This window comes from Peromyscus californicus, unplaced genomic scaffold, assembly GCF_007827085.1.
Source record: "Peromyscus californicus insignis strain IS unplaced genomic scaffold, ASM782708v3 Scaffold_10__1_contigs__length_136768540, whole genome shotgun sequence".
Classification (NCBI taxonomy): Eukaryota; Metazoa; Chordata; class Mammalia; order Rodentia; family Cricetidae; genus Peromyscus; species Peromyscus californicus.
This window is the reverse complement of record NW_026294391.1, coordinates 40,505,319-40,515,396: the sequence shown is the minus strand read 5'-3', so window position 1 is coordinate 40,515,396 and position 10,078 is coordinate 40,505,319. Positions and strand designations below refer to the sequence as shown.

The 10,078-nt window shown below is 38.6% G+C and overlaps 1 pseudogene; it reads right to left on the bottom strand.

The window, feature by feature from the left end:
• Window positions 1-8,530: 8,530 nt before the first annotated feature.
• LOC128116520 (mitochondrial pyruvate carrier 1-like) lies at window positions 8,531-8,852 on the bottom strand (annotated as a pseudogene).
• Between the last annotated feature and the right edge of the window lie 1,226 nt (window positions 8,853-10,078).

Below are 10,078 nucleotides of genomic sequence, written 5' to 3'. Positions count from 1 at the left end.
ACAAAATAACAGGAATGAACAATCACTGGTCATTAATTTCCCTCAATATCAATGGACTTAATTCACCTATAAAAAGACATTGGCTTACAGAATGGATACGAAAGCAGGACCCATCTTTCTGCTGCATACAAGAAACACATCTCAAATTCAAAGATAGACACTACCTAAAAATAAAAGGCTGGGAAAAGACTTTCCAATCAAACGGTCTTAAGAAACAAGCGGGTGTATCCATCCTGATATCCAGCAAAATAGACTTCAAACTAAAATCAATCAAAAGAGATCAAGAAGGGCATTACATACTCATCACAAGAAAGATCCACCAAGATGAAGTCTCAATTCTGAATATTTATGCCCCAAACACAAGGGTACCCACATATGTAAAAGAAACATTACTAAAGCTTAAATCACATATAAAACCCCACACATTAATAGTGGGAGACCTCAACACCCCACTTTCACCACTGGACAGATCTCCCAAATTGAAACTTAACAGAGAAATAAAGGACTTAACTGATGTCATGACTCAAATGGACTTAATTGATATCTACAGAACATTCCATCCTAACAAAAAAGAATATACCTTCTTCTCAGCACCCCATGGAACCTTCTCTAAAATTGACCACATACTTGGCCACAAAACAAATCTAAACAGATACAAAAGAATTGGAATAACCTCCTGTGTTCTATCAGAACACCATGGTCTAAAGTTGGATTTCAACAACAACAAAAACTACAGAAAACCTGCAATCTCATGGAAACTGAATAATACCCAACTGAATCACCAATGGGTTAAGGAAGAAATAAAGAAAGAAATTAAAGACTTCCTAGAGATCAATGAAAATGAAGACACCACATATCCAAATTTATGGGACACTATGAAAGCAGTACTAAGAGGGAAATTCATAGCACTAAATGCCCACATAAATAAGTTGGAGAAATCTCACACTAGAGACTTAACAGCATACATGAAAGCTCTAGAACAAGAAGAAGCACAGTCTCCCAGGAAAAATAGACGCCAGGAAATTACCAAAGTGAGAGCTGAAATCAATAAAATAGAAACAAAGAGAACAATACAAAAAATTAATGAAACAAAGAGTTGGTTCTTTCAGAAAATCAACAAGATAGACAAGCCCTTATCCAAACTAACCAAAAGACAGAGAGAGAGCATCCAAATCCACAAAATCAGAAATGAAAAAGGGGACATAACAACAGACATTGAGGAAATCCAGAGAATCATCAGGTCATACTTCAAAAACCTCTATTCGACAAAACTGGAAACCTAAAAGAAATGGATAACTTTCTGGATAGGTACCACATACCTATGTTAAATCAAGACCAGATAAACTATTTAAATAGTCCAATAACCCCTAACGAAATAGAAACAGTCATTAAAAGTCTCCCAACCAAAAAAAGCCCAGGACCAGATGGTTTCAGCACAGAATTCTACCAGATCTTCAAAGAAGTGTTAATACCAATACTCTCTAAATTGTTCCACACAATAGAAACAGAAGGAACATTACCAAACTCCTTCTACGAGGCTACAATTACCCTAATTCCTAAACCAAACAAGGATACAACAAAGAAAGAGAACTACAGACCCATCTCCCTCATGAACATTGATGCAAAAATACTCAATAAAATACTGGCAAACAGACTCCAAGAACACATCAAAACAATTATCCACCATGATCAAGTAGGATTCATTCCAGGGATGCAAGGGTGGTTCAACATACGAAACTCCGTCAATGTAATACACCATATAAACAAACTCAAAGAAAAAAACCATATGATCATCTCACTGGATGCAGAAAAGGCATTTGACAAAATCCAACACCCCTTCATGATAAAGTTATTGGAGCGATCAGGAATACAGGGAACATACCTAAACATAATAAAGGCAATTTACAGCAAGCCAACAGCCAACATCAAATTAAATGGAGAGAAACTCAAAGCAATTCCACTAAAATCAGGAACGAGGCAAGGCTGTCCACTCTCCCCATACTTATTCAATATAGTACTTGAAGTTCTAGCCAGAGCAATAAGACAACATAAGGAGATTAAGGGGATACAAATTGGAAAGGAAGAAGTCAAGCTTTCCCTATTTGCAGATGACATGATAGTATACTTGAGCGACCCCAAAGATTCCACCAAGGAACTGATACAGCTTATAAACACCTTCAGCAACATAGCAGGATACAAGATCAACTCAAAAAAATCAGTAGCCCTCCTATATACAATGGACAAAGAAGCGGAGAAGGAAATCAGAGATACATCACCCTTTACTATAGCCACAAATGACATAAAATACCTTGGGGTAACACTAACCAAGCAAGTGAAGGACCTATATGAGAAGAACTTTAAGTCCCTGAAAAAAGAAATTGAAGAAGATGTCAGAAAATGGAAAGATCTCCCATGCTCATGGATAGGCAGGACTAACATAGTAAAAATGGCAATCTTACCAAAAGCAATCTACAGATTCAATGCAATCCCCATCAAAATAATAACACAATTCTTCACAGACCTGGAAAGAATAATACTCACCTTCATGTGGAAAAACAAAAAACCCAGGATAGCCAAAGGAATCCTGTACAATAACACAACTTCTGGAGGTATCACGATCCCTGACTTCAAGCTCTACTATAGAGCTACAGTAATAAAAACAGCTTGGTACTGGCATAAAAACCGACATGTGGACCAATGGAATCGAATTGAAGACCCTAACATTAATCCGCACACCTATGAACATATAATTTTTGACAAAGAAGCCAAAAGTGCACAATGGAAAAAAGAAAGCATCTTCAACAAATGGTGCTGGCAAAACTGGATATCAACATGTAGAAGGCTGAAAATAGATCCATATCTATCACCGTGCACAAAACTTAAGTCCAAGTGGATCAAGGACCTCAACATAAATCCAGCTACTCTGAACCTGCTAGAAGAGAAAGTAGGAAGTAGTCTTGAACGCATTGGCATAGGAGACTACTTCCTAAATAGAACACCAGTAGCACAGACTCTGAGAGAAACAATCAATCAATGGGACCTCTTGAAACTGAGAAGCTTTTGTAGAGCAAAGGATACGGTCAACAAGGCAAAGTGACAGCCTACAGAATGGGAAAAGATCTTCACCAACCCCACATCTGACAGAGGACTGATATCCAGAATATATAAGGAATTCAAGAAATTAGACATCAAAATGCCCAACAGTCCAATTAAGAAATGGGCTATAGAACTAAAGAGAGAATTCTCAACAGAGGAAACTCAAATGGCCGAAAGACATTTAAGGAATTGCTCAACATCCCTAATCATCAGGGAAATGCAAATCAAAACAACTCTGAGATACCACCTTACGCCTGTCAGAATGGCTAAGATCAAAAACACTGAAGACAGCTTATGCTGGAGAGGATGTGGAGCTAGGGGAACTCTCCTCCACTGCTGGTGGGAATGCAAGCTTGTACAACCACTTTGGAAATCAATATGGCGCTTTCTTAGAAAACTGGGAATCAATCTCCCCCAAGATCCAGCTATACCACTCTTGGGCATATACCCAAGAAATGCTCAACCACACCATAAGAGCACTTGCTCAGCTATGTTCATATCAGCATTGTTTGTAATAGCCAGAACATGGAAACAACCCAGATGCCCTTCAACTGAAGAATGGATAAACAAAATGTGGTACATATACACAATGGAATACTACTCAGCAGAGAAAAACAATGGCATCATGAGGTTTGCAGACAAATGGATGGAACTAGAAAAAATCATCCTGAGTGAGGTAACCCAGACTCAGAAAGACAAACATGGTATGTACTCACTCATAGCAGGATACTAGACATGAAACAAGGATGACTTGTCTGCTACTCACATCACCAGGGAGGCTACCTGGAAAACAGGACCCCAAGAAAGACACAGGGATCGCCCAATGACAGAGAAATGGAATGAGATCTACATGAACAGCCTGGACATGAGTGGGGGTAATGAAAGGCGAGGGTTGAGGGAAAGAGAGCTTGGGTGAGCGGGAGATCCCAGCTGGATCAACAACAGAGAGGGAGAACAAGGAATAGGAGACCATGGTAAATGAAGACCACATGAGAATAGGAAGAAGCAAAGTGCTAGAGAGGCCCACAGAAATCCACAAAGATACCCTCACAACAGACTGCTGGCAATGATCGAGAGACAGCCCGAACTGACCTACTCTGGTGATGGGATGGCCAAACACCCTAATTGTTGTGCTAGAAACCTCATCCAACTACTGAGGGATCTGGATGCAGAGATCCATGAATAGGCCCCGGGTGGATCTCTGGGAGTCCAATTAGCGAGAATGAGGAGGGTTTATATGAGCGAGAATTGTTGAGACCAAGGTTGGATAAAGCACAGGGACAAATAGCCAAATGAATGGAAACACATGAACTATGAACCAATGGCTGAGGGGTCCCCACTGGATCAGGCCGTCCGAATGGATGAGACAGTTGATTGGCTTGATCTGTTTGGGAGGCATCCAGGCAGTGGGACCAGATCTTGTGCTCATTGCATGAGTTGGCTGTTTGAAACCTGGGGCCTATGCAGGATTGTTTGGCTCGGCCTGTGAGGAGGGGACTAGACCTACCTGGACTGAGTCTACCAGGTTGACCTCAGTCTGTGGGGAAGGCTTTGCCCTGGAGGAGATGGGAATGGGGGGGGGGGTTGGGGGGAAGGTGAGGGGGACGGGAGGGGGGAGAACAAGGGAATCCGTGGCTGATATGTAGAACTGAATTGTATTGCAAAATAAATTAAAATAAATTAAAAAAAAATTAAGGAAAGCTGGCAAGTAACAAGTGAAGCTAAGGCCGGGCATTTATAATTAAGAATAAGTCTCCGTGTGTGGTTTACTGGGAAATGGGTGGCAGCTCCCCGAAAAGAGCTGAAACAATCAACAACATACACTGAACCTGATAGAAGGGAAAGTGGGAATAATATTGAATGTATTTCCTACAGGAGATGTCTTTCTGAACAGAACACCAAGAGTCTAGGCACAGTGTCCATCAATTAATAGTTGGGAAATCATAATTCTGATATACTTCTGTATGGCAAATGACGATGTCAGTCAGCCATAGTGGTAACCTAAATAACGGGAAAAGATTTTTACCAACTTCATATCCAATATATAGAGGACTAATATACAAAATACATAAAAAACTCAAGAAACTAAATCCCAAAAACAAAACAAAACACAACATATGATCCAATTTAAAAATGGGGAACAGATTTAAACAGAAATCTCCATAGAGAAAACTCAAATGGCTGAGAAACACTTAAAGAACTGTTCAACATCCTTAGCCTTCAGGGACATGCAAATCAAAACTACTTTGGGATTACAACTTACACCTGTCAGAATGGCTAAGATGAATAACACAAGTGACAGATCATGCTAGTGTGGATTTGGAGCAAGGGAACACTCAGCCATTGCTGATGTGAGTGCAGAGTTGTATAGCTACTGTGGAAATCGATATGGCAGACACAGACAGTTGGGAATTGATCTGCCTCAAGAACCAGCTATATCGCTCTTGGGCATATACCCAAAGGATGCTTCATACTGCCATAAGAACACTTGCTCAACCATTTTCATTGTGGTTTTATAGATAATAGTCAGAAACTGGAGAAAACGTAGATGTTCCTCAACTGAAGAATGCAGAAAGAAAATGGGTAAATTTACACAATGAAGTATGACTCAGATTTTAAAAATATGACAGTATTAGATTTGTAAGCAAAAGGGTGGAACTAGGAAAACATCATCCAGAGTGCAGAAACAGAAACTCAGATAATATTGGATATATTCATTTAAAGGTGAGTATTAGCCATTAAGTAAATGATACCTAAGATAACCTAGGGAGGTTAGTTAAAGAGGAGGAGTATGGAGGGACACATGCATCTTCCTGAAAGGGGAAAATAGAATGGATTTTATGGGTGGACTGGAGGCATGGGGAACAGGATTGGGAGGATCCCATTGGAGATGGAGTTGAAAGAGAGAGTGTGGAGAGAGTCAGCTGGATTTGGTGAGACTGTAGGTAGTGCTTTGGAAACTTCCTGGACTATGTGAAGGTGATCCTAATAAGTATTCCTAGTTACGGGGGATATAGAAGCTCAAATGGCAATTTGTAATCAGGTGAGGTTTCCAGTGATTGGATTGCATTGCAGTCAATTGAGTTGTTGGCCAAGGGGGTCCTATGAAATCTCTGCACAATCCAGGTTGTTGTTAAGAAAAGTGGTTACTCTTACTCTTTGCAAATTGACAGTGGGGCCCGTTGTGGAGGACAACACTCACACAACTAATTGAACATGGAGAAATTGAGCTGGTTGTCTTCCCCCCTAAGTTCAGTCTCTTTAGTAAGGGAAAATATTCTACAGATTAATGAAAATAAATATAAACACCAACCCAGCCACCAAACTTTTGACCTACAATTTTTCCTGTCTGTAAAATATGTTAGGGTAGTGGTGGCACAGAACTTGTGGGAGTAGATAATCAATATTTGACTTAAGGCCCACTTCACAAGAAGGAACCCACACCCAACAGTGCTTTAGTAACCAAGAATCAGACTAGATTGCTCAGACATGTAGGGTAAAACCAAAACTTCTCATCTAAAAAACAAAAAGTATCAATAAAATGATTCATAATTGTATTATTGTATAGTCATAGATCAGTGCCTTTTTCAGTCATAATCAGAGAGGCGTCTTCTGGCAGCAGATGGGAATAAATGTGAGAACCACAGTCTAACATTACTCAGAGAGAGTTTAAATGAAAAGTCTCCATCAAATCCCTCCTGAACTCCAGGAATACCCCAAAAGAGGAGGCAAAAAAGAGTAAGAGATGGAGGGGATGGAGGACACCAAAAGAACAAGGGCCTCTGAATCAAGTAAGCAAGGCACATATGGGCTCACAGAGACTGAAGCAGCAAGCACAGGGCCTATATGGGTCTACACCAGGTCCTCCATGTCTATATTATAGCTATTAGGTTAAGTATGTTTATGGAACTGCTGAATGTGAGAACAAGTGAGTCTCTGACTCTTGTGTCTGTTACTGGGACTCTTTTCTTCCTGTTGGGTTTATGTGTCCAACATCATTATAATTGTTTTTCCTTCGTCTTAGTATATTTTATTTTGTCACATTTGATTGTTATCTCTTAGAAACCTGCTCTTATTTAGTAATGAACAGAAAAGGAATAGATTTGGAGGGGAAGGGAGTTGAGGAAGAACTGGTAGGAGTAGAGGGAAGAAAAACAATAATCAGGATATATTGTTTGAGAAAAACTTCTATTGTTAATAAAAGAAAATATGTTTAAAAATCTAAAAAAAAGAAGTGGTAAATGTCAAAGCATTTTTATCAGCTAAAACAATTCTGAAATTATCTTTTATGTAGGTGAAATATTTAACTTTGTATAACTAAACTAATAAACTTAAATTAAGGACACAGCCTAAAACTAAGTCCTACAAGTATAACAGCTAGGAAAACATCAAGAGACAGTTGGCAGCTGAAACCATGCCAACTTACATTTATCATCCTCAGCTTCGGCATTATTCATGAAAATATAGTTCCCAATATACTGATTCACCATCTTCTATTCAATTCTTCCAACTTCTTGACCTTTAATAAATTGGCAACCCACTCTCACATTTGAATCACTTATGGGTGTGAATTTTGATGATCTTTGGCAAATATGATAGTATTAAAGCCTTAAACTAATGACAGAAATAGTACAGTTGGGGAAGTAATGTATCTCAGCGATATAGAACTCCTTAGTTGACAGGAGTCCCTGGGTTCAATATTAATCCCTACAAAATAAATAAAGTCCCACAGCCAATATAACTTAATTAATGACATCCCATTATCAGATAAATGTTTACTTACAGTATGTTTATTAGGAGAAATGGCTCGGTGTTTACAAGAACTTGATACTCTTCCAGAAGATCTGGGTTTGATTACCAGCACCCACCTACTGGATTACAACCATCTGTAACTCCAGTTCCAGGGAATCCTTTGGCCTCTGCTAACCTATTTGGGCACTAGGCATATATGTAGCACAAATACATATATAAATTCAAGCCAAACACTGAAACATATGAATAAAATAAGAAAATATAAAAAATATTAATTTTTTTGATTAAATACTTTTAAATGATATTAATATTTAGGTATTTACACAATAATATTAAATAACAGATATTTTTGTTAACTATACATTTCTCTTTGGAATTAAGAAACTATTTCCTTTGGTTTTTCTTAAGCAAATGCAAATAGATAATATACATATTACTATAAATTAGTGGCAAAAATCCATCATTCAAGTTCATTAAATTGTCACATATTTTAACTTCTCATGATGAAGAGAAACACATTTTAGCAGCTGTAAAAGAAAGGCTTCTCAACTATTTCTATAAAGATATTATCATTAAACACAACATTCTGTGTTTTCCACTTAATAAGAATATTTATAGTGTGATCTGTGTTTTGGCAGCAGTGGCTGGGGTACTGTCCTTTCAAGAGCTGATTGTCACACTTCTACACAGATGTTTGCTTACTCGTTTCATAGCTGATAAGCCATCCTCCATGAAGGATGTGAGATCCTTCATTTGTTATGTAGCAAACATAAGCCAGTGTTCAGTTTGTAATGTGTAGGCATATCTCATGAATGTCAAAGAATAGCAACAGAGGGGGAAAGTCTTCTTCCCACTGATAATCTCTGAAGACTTCTTTTCATTGATGATAGCAATGAAGAGAGCTCCGTGACAACTGGGCCCCAAAAATGAATGCTCATGAGATAGTCACAGAAGTCCTTGGTGGGGACAGAGACAACTTCTTTGCACAAGAGCTCTTCAGCCATGGCTTTGCCACTTGTGCATCTGCTCCTGAGTTTAATTTTTATTCTATTAAAAAAATATTTTATGGGGGCTGCAAAGATTGTTCATTGGTAAAGAGCACTAGCTTCTTTACCACAGGACTTGGGTTTGATTCCTGGCACCTACATGATGGCTCACAACCATCTGTAACTCTTGATCCAGTGGATCTGATTTCCATTCCTCTTCTCTGTTGGTACTGAATGCATGTGGTTCACAGATATACATGTAGGCAGAATATTCATACACATAAAAGTAAAGATAAAAAATATGTATTTTATATAAGTGTACCTGAGTGTACATATTTTTACCATGTACACATAGGGGCTCACAGGGGTAAAAAAAAAGCCTTGAATTACCTGAAACTAGAATAGCAGAGTGTTGTGAGATACCATGTGGATACAGGCAATCAAACACAGATCTTCTGGAAGAGGAGTCAATGCTCTTAACCATGGACATATCTTTCCAGACACTCCCCCATTTTTTTTAACCTATTTTTAGTTTTTTCATTTTATGGAAAATAGATTTTTTTCTTAAATACTATACTCTAATCAGCAGCTTCTCCTTCCTCTACTACTCCCTGTTCCTTCCCACCTCCCCTTCAGTCAGGACATATTTGATTTTATCCTAGGTTCTTGGGGAATCTAATCTCAGTGTCTTGGTAACCTGAGCAGTGTCAGGGATTGGGTACTTCTGATGGAGTGGGCCTTAAGTCAAAGCAGATATTGGTTTGTTATTCCCAAAAAATTTGTGACACCAATGTACTAGCATATACTGCAGGCAGGACACCATTGTAGATAAAAGAATTTGTAGCTGGCTTGGTGTTTAATTTCTTTATTGGTAGCCTGCAGAGTATCTTCCTGTATAAAAGACAATAGCATGTGAGGATGAAGGAAGGCTCTATATAGACATCAGCTGATTAGTCCATGTTCAATGTCTTGTGTAGGTGCTATCAATTTGTGGAGAACAAGCTATAGTTTGGTTTATTTGGGAATTCCAACGGGAACCCCTTTGCCAACAACCCAACTAGATGTAACCCAATCCTGGTACTGGAAGCTTCATTTGGTGAAAAGAATAGTGAGTTGGGACTCTGTTTCCCCAATTTTTGCCAATTTCCTCTAGTTTGCCTTCATATATGCATATGTTTTAGGAAGAATCTAATATATTAGGTTTCCACACTACCCCTCAAATGAACCTTCATTTAAGTTGTCTC